This window comes from Gopherus evgoodei, chromosome 1, assembly GCF_007399415.2.
Source record: "Gopherus evgoodei ecotype Sinaloan lineage chromosome 1, rGopEvg1_v1.p, whole genome shotgun sequence".
In the NCBI taxonomy this organism is placed as follows: Eukaryota; Metazoa; Chordata; order Testudines; family Testudinidae; genus Gopherus; species Gopherus evgoodei.
Window position 1 is genome coordinate 212,843,454 of NC_044322.1, and position 18,557 is coordinate 212,862,010.

An 18,557-nucleotide genomic window follows, 5' to 3' on the forward strand; every position below is an offset into this window, starting at 1 on the left:
TGTATCCTGGCCTGCACTTATCAAAGTGACCAAGAACAAAGGGAGACTGAAAAATGTAGTCTCCCAATCGGTGCAAAACTATAGCATCATGAACTTTTCCAGTGCAGCCTATTTTGACGTTCATAAATTGGCCTTTGTGGTCCATGAGACCTGTATAACAATAGAGCAATACTCTGTGTGGTGTAGGTACTCATGTGCTCCTTGAGGAGAGCAAGCTATGGGCACGAGTTCCATCAATGGCCCTGGTGCAGTTTGGAAACCCCATTCTCTCAAAACCAGCAGTTATTTCAGGAATATCTTTTTATGCCCGTCTCCTTGAGTTAAATCACATTCCTGATTGCCTCAGAAACCTCCACCCCCATTTTACACACAGTCAACTTTCCATAAGAACATAAGATCTATCCCCTGTCATCCACTCCCAGTTTCTGACAGTGAGAGGTTTTGGGGTACCCAGAGCACAGGGTTGCATCCCTGACCATCTTGGCTACTAGCCATTAATGGACCTATCCTCCCTGAACATGTCTAATTCTTTTTTGCACCCCATTACGGTTTTGGCCTTCACAACATCCCCAGCAATGACTTCCATGGGTTGACTGTGCACTGTGTGAAGAAGTACTTCCTTTCGTTTGTTCTTAAACCTGCTACCTATCAATTTCATTGGATGATCCTTAGTTTTTGTGTTATGTGAAGGAGTAAACACCACCTCCTTATTCACTTTCCAACACCAAACTGGTTGTCAACAGACCTGTAGCAGTCTGGGGTAGCCAGTTTCCAGATAACTATAGCGACCTGCTTCTGGACCGGCATGGCCACCCTAATGCGTGTGTCTTTATCCTGAAGGGTCAGGACAAGCTGCTCACAGAGCTCCAGAAATGCAGCTTTCTTCATGGAGCTCCAGAAATATAACTTTCTTCACATGAAAGTTCTGGACTCGTTGCTGGTCATCCTAGGTCTGCAAGACAATGTGATCCTACCAGGCTGTTCTTGTGGTCCTGTTGCAGAAGCCCCAGACTACATAGAGGGCATCAGTGGCTGTATCTAGTGTCATAAGCAGCATCAGCCAGTCTGCATGTGCCATGTCTGTGTCTTCCTCCTCCTCCTGCTCCATTATTAGCTCTGCCAGGTGCCTTCAGTGGGTCAGAAAACGCCACTGACATGTCCAATAGCATATCACCAAAGCTCTGCTCATTTCCTAAAACAGGAACCAAAAGCGCAAATGAGAAAAGTTCTTCATTTGGTGCCTCTACCATGTTGCTGGCTCTGGTAGCTGGGAGTGCACAGACTAGAATGATGGCTTGATAGGTTGTGTTGGCAGCTGTTCAAATGTCCTTTAATGTATGGGGTGGACAGTCAAGTTTTCCTACACTGCAGCAAGAACAAAGGGCCAGAGAGTGCTAGGAAGTCTTAGACATGGTTGGTTGGACTCAGACCTATGTACTGCAGTGTGGACACTGGAGCCCTGGGTGCAGGCCTGCGTTAGAAGATTCTTAACCTTGTATCTGAAGAAGTGAGGTTCTTTACCCACAAAAGCTTATCCCCAAATAAATGTTAGTCTTTAAGGTGCCACTAGACTCCTTGTTGTTTTTGTGGATACAGACTAACATGGCTACCCCCTGATACTTAACCTAGGATTGACAATCAGTGTAGATGCTCAAGCCTGGGTTTCTCTAACCCAGGGTCTGCTGACTCACGTTCCACTAACCCTGGGCTCACATTGCAGTGAAGACATACTCACAGAGACTGAGGATCTTGCCTCCACAGGCCTTCCAGGCTCCATGAGCCAAAGGAAAGGGCTGGGGGCGGGGCCACATTCAGCAAGGGGCACTAGGCAGAGGCCCACTCCCCTGTTTTAATATTTTATTAGGTAGGTATTAGAATTTTATGGCTTTTTCAACCCTCACTCCTCTTCTTCAGTGAGACAGTGTGTCTGACCAGAGTTAAAAATCAAGCCCAGTCTGCAGATTGCATCAACCATCCAGCACCTGACTGAACACGCTGCCCAGTAACTGACTGGGTGCTATAAATTACTGTATGAACCACCAACTGTACCACCACATTGGAACCTACATTCAGAGCAGCTGACTGTACACAACATGCCATAAACAGACTATGGATCAGACAGTGTCTAGCTGCATGCTCTGCTCCAGTCTGCACGGTGACTGTATGCATTCTGTAGTAATGGCAGGCAGCGTACTGCAACAGAGTAGGCACCGCTACACTCAATGCTCCACGAAGCTGCACACAGTATACTACAGCTGACTGCCTCTGCCCAAATTGACTGTACGTAACAGAGTAACCGAGTGTGTACATCACTTTGTCCTTCCAGGCGCCTCCCAAATTTAGTATCACCTGTAACTTTTACTAATATACAATTTACAACCTTCTCTAGATCCTTAATGAAGATATTAAATAAAAAAGTATCCAATCTATACACACACCCATCCGTCATGCCAAGCTGAGAAAATGCAAGTGGCAAAGCTATTTTCCTCCTCTGGCCCCTTGGTAGTTGTTGAGGGAGAGAGAGGTGATAGGATCAGAGATCACGTTTGTCCATTACAGAGGAGAGCTCCATAGCTGTGATCAAGCAGCTGAGAAGGGACTGTGTCTCCACTTGTGAGTTTCACCCAGCGCTTAGATACCATGGTGAAAGTGGCTGCAGGAAAACCCAAGCTAGCTACCTAGAGTCAGCTCTGATGTCCTTGGGGAATACAGCTGCCACAGGAGGTCAGTCACAGGGACAGAACGTTTCTGAGATATTCATAGTCTAATCCCATTAACAGCTGTGAAGATCAAAGTCTGGACGAGTGTTTCTGCTCCCACAAGGCATTTGCTTCCATGTCAATGCAGAGAAATTGTACATAATTCCTGTCTCAGCAAGGGTTTGGGAGGGTTCATTCAGAAATACCTGGGCAGTGTCTTGAAGAATTAAAGTGCCATGGAAGAAACAAGTAATATTAGTTAGTTATTTTTTTGCTGAGCTATATTTCCAAGGGAAGAAGATCCTTGCTATAATAAGGCAGGATTTTTAACACTGATTGGCTACTGTGGAGGGTAACCAGGCTGTATCCTGTAACCACGTGGCCTTTTATAAGCTCTGAGCTGTCTCATGCAGCAGGACTGATCTCCAATGTGTAGCATGGCGTCAGTGTGCAAGAATCCAGAAGCTAGCGCTCTGGGGCAATGCTGTCAGCTTCATAGAAAGATGTGGCTGGTGTTAATGAAGTGCTGCGATGCTTTAGCTGAGTCACTGTCTAAGAGCTCGTAATACACAATGCCTGAGACTGAGTGACCAAGGCAACACACCACTGAGTCGGAGACATAACTGTGAAACTAGACCAAACGTTAGCTGTTTTCAAGGTTGTTGATATTAAGTCCTGGAGGAAAAGATCCTAAAGTGACCTTGAGGGGAAGGCACGCTGTGTTCTAATCCAGGAGAGCTCCCTTTCCTTAGCATTGACAGTACTAGGTGAACCATCAGGGCCAGTATCATTTCTCTGACAACAGTCACTAGGAAAAGCTTCCTTCTGTGTAAGACTTGCTGTCATAGCCTGCTAGTTTACTCCTGAAAGATGGGGGAATGCAAGCAGAGAGATTCCCTACATTCTCTCAGGTGATTCCATACCCAGTAACAAAGGCAGAAGTAAGAAAAAACAGAATGAACCCCTAGGGTTGGTGCTGATAGTTGAAATTCATTAAATTTAAAAAAAAATTCAGCTAATTTTTGGTCCTTTTCCTGGGTGAGACTGTAGAACACAGCTGTCCGAACACACGCTGCTTCCAGGACATTGTGCCCAACATCAAAACAAGTGCCCAGGCACTTGGAAAAGTCTGTTCTCTCTCCATCAGCCAACACTGAAAGCCTCGCTTAGAGCTGAAGAATGTCACTCTTCAAGCCTGAACTTGGAGAAACATTGTCTGAGAAGTGCGGGAGCCACTAATATTTTCTGTGCAAATGGCCATCTTATGCAGCATTGCAAGTTACTTGCAAGAGTATAAACAAAGCTGACAAGGCAGAAGAGGGAAACATTAAGAACAACAGTTTGGGGCAAGAAATTGAGATGAAACTAAGAAACATGTCATTAGACTGGTCTAGGACTCATGTCTTTAATGTTGGAAGAGCTCAACAACAGCAATACGCAGCAGAGGGAAATGAGGAAGCAATTTTGAGGTGCTGGGCAGAAATTGTGTACAAAGATGTAAGGGTGTGTTTTAATAAAAGGTCAGTAGATGGCTCTGGAGATATTTCATCCTTCCTGCTTTGCAGGAATATGAAAAATTTCACGTCAGGATAAATCAGAGATTAAAGAAATAGGAGATTACAATGGCACTGGGAGCACCTACAAGACAGAATGGTCAGAGATAAAGTGATGCTGCACCTACTCTGTTTGGTAAAGTGCTTTGAGAGCTACAGATGAACGTTGCTTTATGAGAGCTGAGTATGAATTTTATTACTACTAATTGTATCAGCTGAAAGGCAAGTTTCAGTCATACCCCAAGACAGGTAATGTGTCTTTTCTGCAACCAAATTTGTATGGCAACTGATCAGACCTTTCAAGGACCATTAATAATATAAATAAGGCAAACATACATGTTTAATTCTCTCCCTGCTGTATCTTACAATAAATAAGTTTATTAAAAAAAAACCCTCTAGATAGAATTATGTTGGGTTAAGACCAGATCACTGAAGAGACTATTTCTGAAGTGAGCATTACTTAATGTGCTTTCTGAAATGCAGTGACCAGAACGGAACACTGTATTTCAGGTGAGGGCAAACCACTGGTCTATATAATGGTATTATAATATTTTCTGTATTATTCTCCATCCCATTCTTTTTGCAGCCTAACATTGGTTAACTTTTGTGATCACTGCTGGACCTGCAAGAGAGGACTTCATTGAAGTATCTCTGGTGATGCCCAGCTTTTTTCCTTCATTGGTACGCTTACATTAGAACTCACTATAGTGCGTGAGTATTTCAGATTATTCCCTCAATGTGCCTTATTTTGCATTTGTTAAAAGTGAATTTTATCTGCCCAATCACCTAGCTGAAATTCCTTAAAGTCTTCTCTGCTCTTGACTATGCTAAATAATTTCACCATCTGCAAATTTTGGCACTACATTGCTTGCCCCCTTTGAGATCATTCATAAACATATTAAATAATACTGATTAAATAACATGGTTTTGTACTGCTGTAAATATATGGGGTTTCTAAATAGATACAGTTACCCCCAGTTTTTAGGCAGTTATACCGGCATGAAGATGCTTATATTAATTCAGCTTATAACTGATAAGTTTTAAGCCAATATAGCTAAAATGGTACAAAAACTGTGTGTTGACCAGACACTAGTTTCTTTATTATCCTCTTGCCAGAGACATTATCAAAGGCCTTTTGAATGTACAAATAAATGCCAGCTAGTTCTCCTTTATCCACTAGTTTATTGACTCATTCAAAAAATTCTAATATATTAGTGATGAACGATTTTACTTTGCAGAAGGCATATACTGGTTAGACCCTACCATATCATGGCCTTCAAGGTGTGTTGTTCTAATTTTAATTATTATCTCCATCAATCGCAGGTACTGATGTAAGACTTACTGGTCTGTAATTTACCAGATCTCCCCTAGGTCCTTTTTAAAATATAGATATAACACTTATTAACAATATTGGCAGTAAATCATTGAGAAAACAGGAACTACTATCTGCCTGTTTTCATTTGTAAAAGCCTTCCTCATTCCCCTGCATAGGAAAAAAAATGTGATAACTAAAAAAGACCTACAAAGATTTTTTCCCCCACTTCATTTTTCACATTAGAAATCTATGCTGTATCTACTCTGTTTTTCCTGGAAGACTCTGTGGATAACTGGAGAACTAAGGATTATGATATAACCCAAACCAAGAGAGAAAAATCTGAGCAACTGAGAGGCGAAAAGATTTTTAATCTGATTGTTTGAAACAGTTTGTTTTCAGTTGGTTTTCTTAAAAAGGAGCATAGGCACCGACTCCGTGGATGCTCAGGCGCTTAGTGCCCACCAGCAACCAGCTCCCCCACCCCAGCACTCTGCCCTGCTGGCAGCCATGCCAGCAGCCCTGCCGATCAACTCCTCCCCCTCTCTTCCAGTGCCTCCTGCCCACCACAATCAGCTGTTCCGCCGCGCGCAGGAGGAGCTGGGAGGAGGTAGAGGAGTGGGGATGGGATGGAACAGGGGAAGAGGAGGGGTGGGAAGAGATGTGGTGGGGTGGGGTCTTTGAGAAAGGGGTGGAGTGTGGGTGGGGCCTGCAGCTGAGCAGGGGTTGAGCATCACCAGGGACAAGAGGAAGCTGGCGCCTGTCACAAGGAGTATGGAGAATAATTATGGAAGTATTAGTACATAAGATACATTATGATGTCACAGAGACCTGGTCGGATAAATCTTATGACTGGAATACTGGTACAGAGGGGCATAGCTTTTTCAGGAAGGACAGGCAGGGGAAAGGGAGAGTAAGTGTTGCATTATATGTCAAGAATATATACACAAAAAAGCAGACTTTACCAAATTCAGAGAACTGGTAGGTTAGGTACCATGGGTAGAAAAAACTAAGGGAAATGCAGAAGAACTGGCAGTTTCTTAAGGAGGCAATATTAAATGCACAACTGCAAACTCTCCTGATGCAAAGGAAAGATAGGAATAATAGTAAGAGGCCAAAATGGCTCAACCAGGATATCTTCAATGACCTGAAAATCAAAAAGGAATCCTACAAAAAGTGGAAATATGGACAAATTGTTAAGGAGGACTACAAAGGAATAGCATAAGCATGTAAGAACAAAATTGGCAAGGTTAAGGCACAAAATGAGTTATATCTATCAAGGGACATAAAAGGCAATTAGAAGAGGTTCTTTAAACACATTAGGAACAAGAGAAAGATGAAGTGTAGTGTCCTGTAGGAAAGTGTCCTGAAGACATCAAGAAGGTTGGGGGTGTTTAATGACTGTTTTGCTTCAGTCTTCACTAGATACTTCAGATACTCAACACAATTAATATTAACAACAAGCCAAAATAGGCAAAGAACAGGTTAAATAATAATCAGATAGGGTTTGATGAAATTCATCCTAGGGTACTTAAGAAATTAGCTAAAGCGATCTTGGAACCATTAGCAATGATCTTTGAGAACTCATGGAGGATGGGTGAGATCCCAGAGGACTGCAGAAGGGCAAATGTACTGTGACCCAAGGACTCTTGAATGCCAACTGGCAGAGGACATGGGGGTTAACAGGTATCCCTGGGTCAGATATCTGCATAAGGGGTTGTTCATAAATTACGTAACACTTCAGGGGGGTGGTGGGTCCTTAATTTTGCTTGACAGGGAGTTTGTTTCAATGTTATAAGGGGATGGGGTGGATCCTGAAAATAATCAAATAATGCATTAAGTAATTTATGGACCACCTATAACAGTTCACCAAAGGGTGGCATGTGAAGTCTCCACCGAGAGCCAGTAAACCACTGGTTTTCATAATCGTGAAATGTATATACAGATAACATTTAAGGAGTTGTGTACCTACACTAAAAATTATATTCTTAAGGTCTTGGAGTTAAGGCAGGTCACCAGGGGTTTTAGGCAGGGATAACAGATGCCTAGCTCCCTGTCTGGCCATTTGCATACAGTATGCCTCATACTGTATGTCTATTTACATACCGAACCTGCTGTGAAATGAAAGTATGAAAATATCTACAAGCGAGAAAATCTACAAGATGAAAAAACAACAGGGCTAGGTCCTGTTTATGAATAAAGACAAAGGATTGTTTTGGTATATCTTGGACTAGAAAGAGACAAACTGAATCCTTCTCCTGGGAGGCAAACTGACAGGGTGCTTGTCTCATGAAAGGAAGGCCACAGCCAGCGTGACTGTAAAGCCCTGCAGGGATTTTGGGTGAGCAATACCTTATTAGACAGGAAAGGCTCTTATTAACTAAGCCTGGACTATAGAATGCATGTCATGATTTTATTTGTATGCTACCATTTGTATCCAATACTTCTGCTTGCTGCTACTTGAATCTTTGTGGTTTATTAAAAAAAACATACTTGATTTCACTATAAACATATCTGAGTGCTGTGGGATAAGCAGAGCAATGATCTGAGGTGGGACTGTTAAGCTGGGGTGTGCTGCTTCTATGGAAGAGAGAAGTAAATTCTGAGAGTCGGCAAGGGCTGGACTTTCCAAGGAGATGCTCTAAGGATTCGAGCATGCCTATTACTAGCCTGCAGAGTGACAGCAGGGCCTGTGAGGCCTGAAGGGGAGTGCCTGTGTTGCCCATGGTGGACGGAGTTGGGGAGCTGACCCATGGTAACACAGACAAGCCTGTCTCACCCTAAGGGCAAGTGGTAGTGAGGTGCCTCATAGTCATGGGTACTCCTGGGAACCATCAGATTGTACCTATCTTTGAAAAGGGGAACAAACTCAGGTAATTATAGACCTGTCAGCCTAACTTCAATACCTGGAGAAATGTGGAACAAATTATTAAATAATCAATCAATTTGTAAACACTTACATGATAATAGGGTCATAAGGGATAGCCAACATGGATGTGCCATGAACAAATTATGCTAAACCAAGCTAATTTCCTGCTTTGACAGGTTAATCTCTTAGTGGATGGGGGAAAGTGGAAGAAATGACATATCTTGATTTTAGTAGGGCTTTTGATACCATCCTACATGACAGTCTAATAAGCAGACTAGTGACATGTGGTCTAGATGAAATTAGTATAAGGTGGGTGCACAGGTGGTTGAAAGCCCATACTCAAAGAGTAGTTATCAATGGTTGGCTGTCAAAGTGGGAGGGTGTAACTAGAGGATTCCTGCAAAGGCTAGTCCTGAGTCTGGCACTAGTCAATATGTTCTTTAATGACTTGGATAATGGAGTAGAAAGTATGCTTATAAAATCTGCAGATGACACCAAGCTGGGTGGGGTTGCAAGCACGATGGAGGACAGGATTAGAATTCAAAACAAATTCTACAAATTAGAGAATTGGTCTAAAATTTTAACGATTAAATTCAATAAAAATGAGGAATTGACTGGTAGGTAGTAGTATTGCTGAAAGGATCTGAGGGTTATAGTGAATCAAAAATTGAATATGAGCCAGTAATGTGATGCAGTTGTGAAAAAAGGCTAATATTCTGGGCTGTATTACCAGAAGTGTCATATGTCAGACATGGAAGGTAATTATCCCACTCAGTTCAACACTGGTGAGGCCTCAACTGGAGTAGTGCATCTAATTCTGGGCACCGTGCTTTTGGAAAGATGTAGACAAACTGGAGAGTGTCCAGAGAAGAGCAACAAACCTGACTTATGAGGCAAGTTAAAAAAGTTGGGCATTGGGAAGGAACTACTGAGGCTAGTGACATCATCATCAGTGGAAAAAATTTTAAGGGAGAAAGTAGTTAAGGACATAGAGGTCAATGGTAATTGGGACGAATTGCAACACGGATTTAGTAAAGGTAGATCGTGTCAAACCAATCTGATCTCCTTCTTTGAGAAGATGACGGATTACTTAGATAAAGGAAATGCGGTAGATATAATTTACCTAGATTTCAGTAAGGTGTTCGACACGGTTCCGCATGGGGAACTGTTAGTCAAATTGGAAAAGATGGGAATGAATATGAAAGTTGTAAGGTGGATAAGGAACTGGTTAAAGGGGAGACTCCAGAGGGTCGTATTGAAAGGTGAATTGTCAGGCTGGAAGGAGGTCACTAATGGAGTCCCTCAAGGATCGGTTTTGGGACCGATCTTATTTAACCTTTTTATTACTGACCTTGGCACAAAGAGCGGGAATGTGCTAATAAAGTTTGCGGATGACACGAAGCTGGGGTGTATTGCTAACACGGAGAAGGACAGGGATACTATTCAGGAAGATCTGAACCACCTTGTAAACTGGAGTAATAGAAATAGGATGAAATACAATAGTGAAAAGTGCAAGGTTATGCATTTAGGAATTAATAATAAGAATTTTGGATATATGTTGGGGGCGCATCAGTTGGAAGCGACGGAGGAGGAGAAGGACCTTGGGGTACTGGTTGATAGCAGGATGACTATGAGTCGCCAATGTGATACGGCTGTTAAAAAAGCAAATGCGATTTTGGGATGCATCAGGCGGGGTATTTCCTGCAAGGATAAGGAGGTGTTAGTACCGTTATACAAGGCATTGGTGAGACCCCATCTGGAATACTGTGTGCAGTTCTGGTGTCCCATGTTCAAGAAGGATGAATTCAAACTGGAACAGGTTCAGAGACGGGCTACAAGGATGATCCGAGGAATGGAAAAACTGCCTTATGAAAGGAGACTCAAAGAGCTTGGCTTGTTTAGCCTGGCCAAAAGAAGGCTGCGGGGGGATATGCTTGCTCTCTATAAATATATCAGGGGGGTTAACGTTAGGGAGGGAGAGGAATTATTTAAGTTTAGTACTAATGTAGGCACGAGGACGAATGGGTATAAACTGGATATTAGGAAGTTTAGACTTGAAATTAGACAAAGGTTTCTAACCATTAGGGGAGTGAAGTTCTGGAACAGCCTTCCGAGGGAAGTAGTGGGGGCAAAAGACTTTCCTGGCTTTAAGACAAAGCTTGATAAGTATATGGAGGGGATGTTATGATAGGATTGTTAATTTGGGCAATTGATCTTGGATTACCACCAGATAGGTCTGCTCAATGGTCTGCAGGGAGATGTTGGATGGAATGGGAACTGAGTTACTGCAGAGAATTCCTTCTTGGGTGCTGGCTGGTGACTCTTGCCCACATGCTCAGGGTTTAGCTGATCACCATATTTGGGGTCGGGAAGGAATTTTCCTCCAGGGCAGATTGGCAGGGGCCCTGGAGGTTTTTCGCCTTCCCCTGCAGCGTGGGGCACGGGTCGCTTGCTGGTGGTTTCTCTGCAGCTTGAGGTCTTCAAACCAATTTTGAGGATTTCAATAACTCGGTCCTGGGATGGGGTTGTTATAAATTTGGATGGGTGGGGTTCTGTGGCCTGCCTTGTGCAGGAGGTCAGACTAGATGATCAGATTGGTCCCTTCTGACCTATGAGTCTATGAGACATCACCAGAAAGGGCTGGAGCCTTTGGGGAGGTGAGTCAAGGTGACAGTCGGAGAGTGGATCTTGAGAGAGGCGTATTTGGGAATGGTGGCAGGGCCATTACTGGGAATGGGGAGGGTGAGATGGAAGGCCTGGCTAGACTAGCCTGGAGAGCTGGGCTACGTGAAGAAGGGTTTATAGAGCCCTGAGGAGGGAACTGGAAGAGGCTGAAGGGAGCTTAGCTTGGTAGCTCGGGCCCCAGAAGCTTCCCACATAGGTAGATCCTGGTGGATTTTGGAGGGGAGAAATGTCTCAGAAAGTGAGGGACTCCCAAAGCTGTCCCAGTAACCCAGCCACAAGAGGGGGTGCTGAGAGGTGACACCAGACACGGACAGCTTGCAGCACAATACAGGTGTATATTTGTAAATAATTACAAAGCTCACAATAAACTGGTAAGATGAGTGGTTTCTGCATATAAAGCTATTTATTTAATACTTTCATGTTAGATTATATTGTTCTTAGTGTAGTAAATAAGACACTTTATTTTCACTAACTCTAAGGCTAAGCCTGATATGTTCTCCTAAGTTAATAGGCTCCTGACTGCCACTTCTCAAAGTGATGCTATGTAATAACCACCACATGCTGGAGTGTATCTTTGGGTTTGCAGTTCCCAGGGAGAAAAGACTAAAACCTTTTAACTCTAAGTCTAAAAGAGACAAGGAGTGAATACTGGAGGGTGGCAGCAGAGGCACAAGATAAAGAATCACCAAGTATATTGGTATATATGAGGAACCTGCTTACGGGGGCGAGCAGGTCATCACAGGCATATTGAGGTGTGAGAAAAGATGACTGGAGGGGAGGGGACCTGATAACAGTCTTCAGGTATGTTAAGGGCTGTTATAAAGAGGATGGTGATCAAATGTTCTCCAGGTCCATTGAAGGTAGGAACAAGATGTAAGTGGCTTAATATACAGCAAGGAAAATGTAGGTTAAATATTAGGAAAAATATTCTAATTATAAGAGGAGTTCAGCTCTGACATAGGCTTTCAAAAGAGGTTGTTAAACACCTGTCAGGGATGATCTAGGTTTACCTGGCCCTGCCCCAGCACAGGCAATTGAACTTGGTGACTTCTCAAGGTCTTTTTCAATCCTATATTTCTGTGGACATCTATTTAACACAAATGTTTGACAAATGGTTGGAAGAAAAGCTCTCTGTAACAAATTCAGCTGTAAGTTCCCTTCACTCAGGAAACGAGACAGCTTCCAGTTAGCTTCTCTGCTCTTTCAAGGAATGCTCTGGCAATAACAGGGAAGATGCTAGAATATTAGGAATATCGGGAAACATTTAAAAAAAAAACTAGGACATTTTAAAACCCTTCTTTGTACAACAAAGAAAAAAAAGACAATCCCTCCTCCCCAATCCATTTCCCTCTCTTTTTGCAGGTTGTATTTATCCTTTTGCCACCATTATCTACTTCTGCTTCTTTGTTGCCTTTATAATTTCCCATGGGCCTTTAAAAGTCACTGGATGTAGCTTATAAGAAAGAAACAGTCACTGTCACCACAACTTTACTGCTCTACCTCAGCAGCTGTCATGCCACAGCAGTGGGTATTTCTCTACCTTTGGGAGGCCATTTCTTTTCAAGTGTGGTGCTTTATAGCTTGGGGAAGATTAAAAATCTCTTGAAGACGCTCCTACGTGTGTAGCCTTTGAATACGCAGAGATCAGCAACACCCTGTCAGGACAACACACTATCAGAATTCAGCAATACCTTATCACTCCAAAGCAGAGCTGAGTCTTACTGAAGGAACTGAGTTTGGGTGAACTTTGAGAAACAATCCATCAAAAGCTTGGCTGCAGGAATAAAGTGTTCCTGCTGCTCCCCATAATTCATCCTCCAGCAAAAGCTCAAATGAAAAGAGCCCAAAAGTGAGACTGATAACTCATTGTGCAAGATTATGGAAGCCATTCAGGTCATTTATATCAGAATCACCTCTTAAAAAGTTTGGCCTCAAGCAGCTGTTTGACTGCCTGGCAGTCTTGGAGCTGGGATTGTTTTGTTTAGAATAAATAGGGTTTATTTGAACATTTTGGTAAGTAGACCATCTGGTGTTACGCAGCAGCTGGTGCAGTCGATGTGTACCTTTCCATTCTTCAGACCACATCACAGCTTCCTTTTAGAGACAGTCTCAAGAAGTTGTCATGCCTGGCCCTAACTGCTTGCACGAACTGAAAGGGAGCCAGAGCAGAAAACAAAAGAAGCAAAGCAAATATTGAGGGCTCAGAGTATGTCTGGCCACTGTGGGTCTGGCTACACTTTGAGCTGGCATGCAAAAAATAGAATTGTAGCCACTGCAGTGTAAGTGGCAGGAAAGAACGAGACGCCCGAGTATATGTACATAGCATCTTGGACCCTCCTGCTGCTTGTGCCAACACAGTTACACTCACTTTTTAGGGCACTAGCTTGATTAGATAGCACAGGTCCATCTCCTTGGGCTGTAACTGACACCTCCAGCTTGGAGTGGAGACATACACTAAGGCTACGTCTACCCTGAGGGCAGCATGTAGACCATGGGCACTACACTTGTCACCGTAGCAACACGCGGCAGTAAAAGGCTCTGGCAGTGGGGAAAGGCTCTGGCAGCAGGCACTATACTGCTAAAATAGCTGTGTACACATGGGAGGCTGTGCCTGGGCATGTAGAAAGCCTGCTGGATATATACTCTAGGGGCTCAGGCATGTCATTGCTCTACTCTACTTACCTAAGCAGTGCCTCACTTTCTACATTGCTATTTATACTGGTGCTACCTGGGTGTGCAGTGCCTGTATTCTACATGGCACTGTTATATGTAGCAGTCCCTTAAATGACAATGTTAAGTGCTATCGGGCAGGTGAGCTGATCTGGCTGAGACAAGAGAAGATTTAAAACTTCCCCCTGCTATGTGTTTTTCATACACAAAAAGAATCTTGATACTGTCAGTGGCCAAGAAAGCACAGTGTATATCCCATCTGCTACATGCTACATCAACTCTGCCTCATAAATGGCAGCTGCTCCTGCAGGCAGGCAGATGCTGTCAACATTAAAGGTGCAGTATCAAGAAATTAAAATTAAGAACAGTACCAAAGCTCATAACGACTTTTCAGCTGAGTGCAGGTGGAGTTGGTTAGAGCCTGAACTTCAGAACAAAATGAAGCTGGATGTAGCTTATAAGAAAAAAAACACTCTCACTGTTAGCTCAATTCATGTGGTTCTTATTCTATTTTCTGGTTACAATTTGTGTCCAGTTAAAGTTGTCAGTTAATTGTTTTTTTTTGTGTTTTGTTTTTTTACAATGGCACCTGGGGTCACCAGGCCACAGTTCTATGTAGTTGTCAATTAAACAGCAAGATTGGTTTATGGATCTGGACACATCAAGAAAATCACTGGCGATGAAGATGGGATCCTTTGAAACAGTGAAGTGATCAGTGAAGCAACAGCCAGGAGGAGGTTAAAGGAAAAGAAGAGCAAGTAAGTATAAAGAAAGGTGAAAAAGGCCATGGATGGAGGAAAAAACAAGAAGATGGTTTCTACTTCGATGATATGGGAGAGGTGTTTGAACTTTCTGTACAAAAGCCATAGTAGTATGTGTATGCCTATGAGACCAAAGACAATGTAAAAGAAAAAAGCTAAAATTTCCTAAGCCAGTTAGAAATTAGTTTGCAGTCCTACAAAGACATGGTTTCCTGAAGATCCAGGTGAGATGGCCTCTGAAGACTTGACTGAAATGCTTAAAAAGCACCTTGGACCCCAAACAAACTTCCTGACTGAGAAAGACGATTTTTCATTAAGAAAACAAAGAGAAGAAGGTAGTATTTTCTGGATGATTTTCTGACCAATCTGTGAGAAGCCAGGGTTAAGGAAGGACTGGTTTGAGGGGGCTGCTCATTGGGAAGCCTCCAGGAGGCCATAATGGGAACATTATTGCATCCTAAACCTGGGGTAGTCCGTGCAGAGTATATGTGCTTGCTCTCAGTTGCATCTGCACAGCTGTATAGTGGGTCTCTCAAGTGGATAGTCAGCTGGATTTACAAAATCAGGACAAAACAGGAAGGGAGACAGGAGGGACATGTGGTTACCCAAGTTAGTCTAGGAAAATAACTTGCATGTCCTAGTTTACTATTTCCCATCATGGATGGGATGGCTGGAGGCTGATCAAAGTGTTGCAGTCGCCTTATGAAATGTATTGTCCAGATACTTGGGTGGGGCTTCTTCTTATGAAAACTAATTACTCTGTCAAAAGAAGAGAACATTTCTCTCTGTAATATTCATCCTGATGGCTCTATCACATAGGGGTCTGGATTCTTGAATGACCACCCCCTCTTTGCTCCAGATTTGCCAGTGCCAGCAATCTAGTACTGTTTAGCATATATGGAGTACACATAGCTGGAAATGGAAGTCTCAGGGCAGCATAGCCTCTCCAATCTGTAGTGGTCTAATAGGTATGGTACACAGGGAATTAACAGTGAAGTGGCAAAGTTTGCAGATGATACAAAAATTACTCAAGATACTTAAGTCCAAAGCTGACTGTGAAGAGTTAGAGTGACCTCACAAAATTGGGTGACTGGGCAACAAAATGGCAGATGAAATTCAATACTGATAAATGCAAAGTAATGTATATTGGAAAAAATCATCCCAACTTCACAAACATAATGATGGTTTCTACATTAGCTGTTACCACTCAAGAAAGATCTTGGAGTCATCATTCATAGTTCTATGGAAATTTCAGCTCAATGTGCTGTTGTGGTCAAAAAGGCTAAGAGAATGTTAGGAACTATTAGGAAAGGGATAGAAAGCAAGACAGAAAATATCATAATGGCACTATTTAAAGCTATGGTGCACCCACACCTTGAATAGAGTGTCCAGTTCTGGGTGTCCCATCTCAAAAAGGATATAGTGGAACCGGAAAAGATTCAGAAAAGGGCAACAAAGACCATCAAGGGTATGGAACAGTTTCCATACAAGGAGAGTCTAAGAAGATTAGGGCTGTTCAGTTTGGAAAAGAGATGATTGGGGGGATATGATAGAGGTCTATAAAATCATAAGTGGTGGGGAAAAAGTAAATAGAGAAGTGAAATTTACCTTTCCCCACAATATAAAAACCAGGGTTAACCTGATGAAATCAACAGGCAGCAGGTTTAATACATACAAGAAGTAGTACTTTCCCCACACAATGTACATTTAAACTGTGAAACTCATTGCCATTGGATGTTGTGCTGGCCAAATGTAAGACTGGGTTCAAAAAGAACTACATAAGTTCATGGAGGATAGGTCTATCAACCACTATTAGCAAGATGGTCAGGGATTCAACCCTATGTTCAGGGTGACCTTCAACCTCTGACTGCCAAAAACCGGAAGAAGATGGGTGGATCTCTCCAAAATTGCCCTGTTTTATATGGGCCAGTGTTAGAGACAGGAACCTGGGCTAGATAGACCATTTGTCTGACTCAGTATGGCTGTTTTTATGTAACTACATCTTCCATGTTGCCAGTGCTTTGAAACTCACTGTAGTCATTTTCTGAGCATTGTGGGACTTCACACAGTTCACAAAGCAAATCCCAGTATTTCCTTTCCAATATGAGCAAAGCTCTGTAGTGTTCTAGTCAGTGTTTTGGAAGCATATGCCATTGGGTGATCATCTTGCAGACGAACACCTCAAACCAATATGAATTTGTATTGGTTCAGATCTAAGGCTCTTCGTTAGTCTCAAAATATTCAGTACCAGTGCTTCAGGGACAACCATTTAATTCTAAAAAGCTTTTCTCTTGCTAATCAACCCACTGTTATTCTTTATTAAGTAGCACGTTGATTGGAATCAAATTGTGACAAATCAGGGATTAATTTGGACGTGTAAAATTAAATGATTACTAGATCTCTGAACTTCTTTGGGGAGTCATTCCATTTGTACAATTCTCTCCATCTTTCTTGGGTCTCAAACTCCTTTGTCACTGAGCCCATGTCTTATGTAACTATGTTCATTCAACCCAATCTGGCATTGGTTCCTGTTCAATTTAAGACTTTTTCTTTACCAAGTTGTGAATGTTACCAAGGGCTTGTTTACAGGGGGACACTCAGAAGAGTTAAGATGAATCAGCCAGAAGTGTGAAGTTTGAGCATAAATTAACACACATTAAACCACCGTATGGACATTCTATTCAGAAGTCAAGCCTTGGTTTGCTGTAATCCTCCAACTACAGCAGACTAAGGACACTTTACTGATGAATGAGAACACCCACATAGGGGTTTAATACTTAAGTTTTCACATCTAGGCTACATCTACACTACAGACCTTACAACAGTACAGCTGTACCACTGGAAGGCCTCCAGTGTAGCTGCTGTATGCCAATGGGAAATCCAGCTACTTATTTTGAAACCACCCCCAAGCAGTGGTGGTAGCTATGTCTCCCACTGACATAGCGTTGTCCACATTGGTGCTTCTGTCTGTAAAACTTATGTTGTCCAGGGTGTATTTTTCCACACCCCTGACCAACTGTGGCAGGGCAGTGACTCACTGGCACGGTGCATCCTGCTGTTCATCTAGGAAATTAGCTCTTCCAACACAGAGCACCTCTGCAGACCGGTATCTTGCCTGCCACTGGCCCCCAGGTCATTCCCAGACCCTGGTGCCCCTCTGTGTCAAGGTTCTGCCCACAGCCCTAACTCACAATCTGGGCCTCCCCACCCAGGGGAACCCCCAACCCTCTATCCCCTCCTTGCCTCAGTGGCTACTGCCAGTCACCATCTAACCCCCACTCCCTGGGGCAGATAGCAGTCTATAAACCACTTATCATTGGCAAGGGGGGGGATGGACTAGCTATCTCTACCTATCTATGGGCTGCCCCAGTACCTTTTGTAGGCCTTTGACAAGGCTTACAGCCTGGGGTTTTGCTAGGCTGAAGCTCCCCAGCTCCTTCTATCTTCCCCAACACTGCTCCATCCTAGATACCCTTTACAGCCCCCAGGCAGGCAGGTTCTTCCCTCTCAGAAACTAGAGAAAGAGTCACTGTACTAGCTTCTAGCCCACAGCCCTCTTATAAGGGCCAGCTGGGCCCTGATTAAGCTGGCCACAGCTGTGGCTGCTTTCCCCATCAGCCCAGCTTTTCCCAGCTGCAGCCTTTTTTATTATGCACAAGGCAGTTTAGAGGCACAAATGTAGCAGCCCTGCCTGAGTTAATTGAACTCATTCTCTGAGGCAGAAATGTAGCAGCCTGCTAACATTGTTAATGTTTCTATTGTTAGCCAACTGTTCCCATTCTCAGTCAATTCCCCCAGAAGCAAAAAATCCTGTGAAAGTTTAAAGGCCCCTACATTGCCAGAGTGATGTAAAGGAGCCTTATTATAAATAACAACAAGGGAATCCTCAGCTAGGAAGATCTATGTGTTTTCTCACTTTTTTCCTGTGCTGAAGTGGCACAATAAGGTTAGATTACAGCTCAGGATTTATTTTACTTACCCATTAAAAAAAAAAGACTTTGAGGGCAA

General features: G+C 43.1%; 1 long non-coding RNA gene across 1 annotated transcript; it reads right to left on the reverse strand.

Moving 5' to 3' along the window:
* Positions 1–1,718: 1,718 nt before the first annotated feature.
* Positions 1,719–18,492, reverse strand: LOC115635686. The gene is made up of 3 exons (XR_003996657.1): positions 18,426–18,492; positions 1,902–1,905; positions 1,719–1,730 (listed from the first exon to the last, which is right to left on the reverse strand). It is a non-coding gene; the product is annotated as an uncharacterized LOC115635686 (long non-coding RNA).
* Between the last annotated feature and the right edge of the window lie 65 nt (positions 18,493–18,557).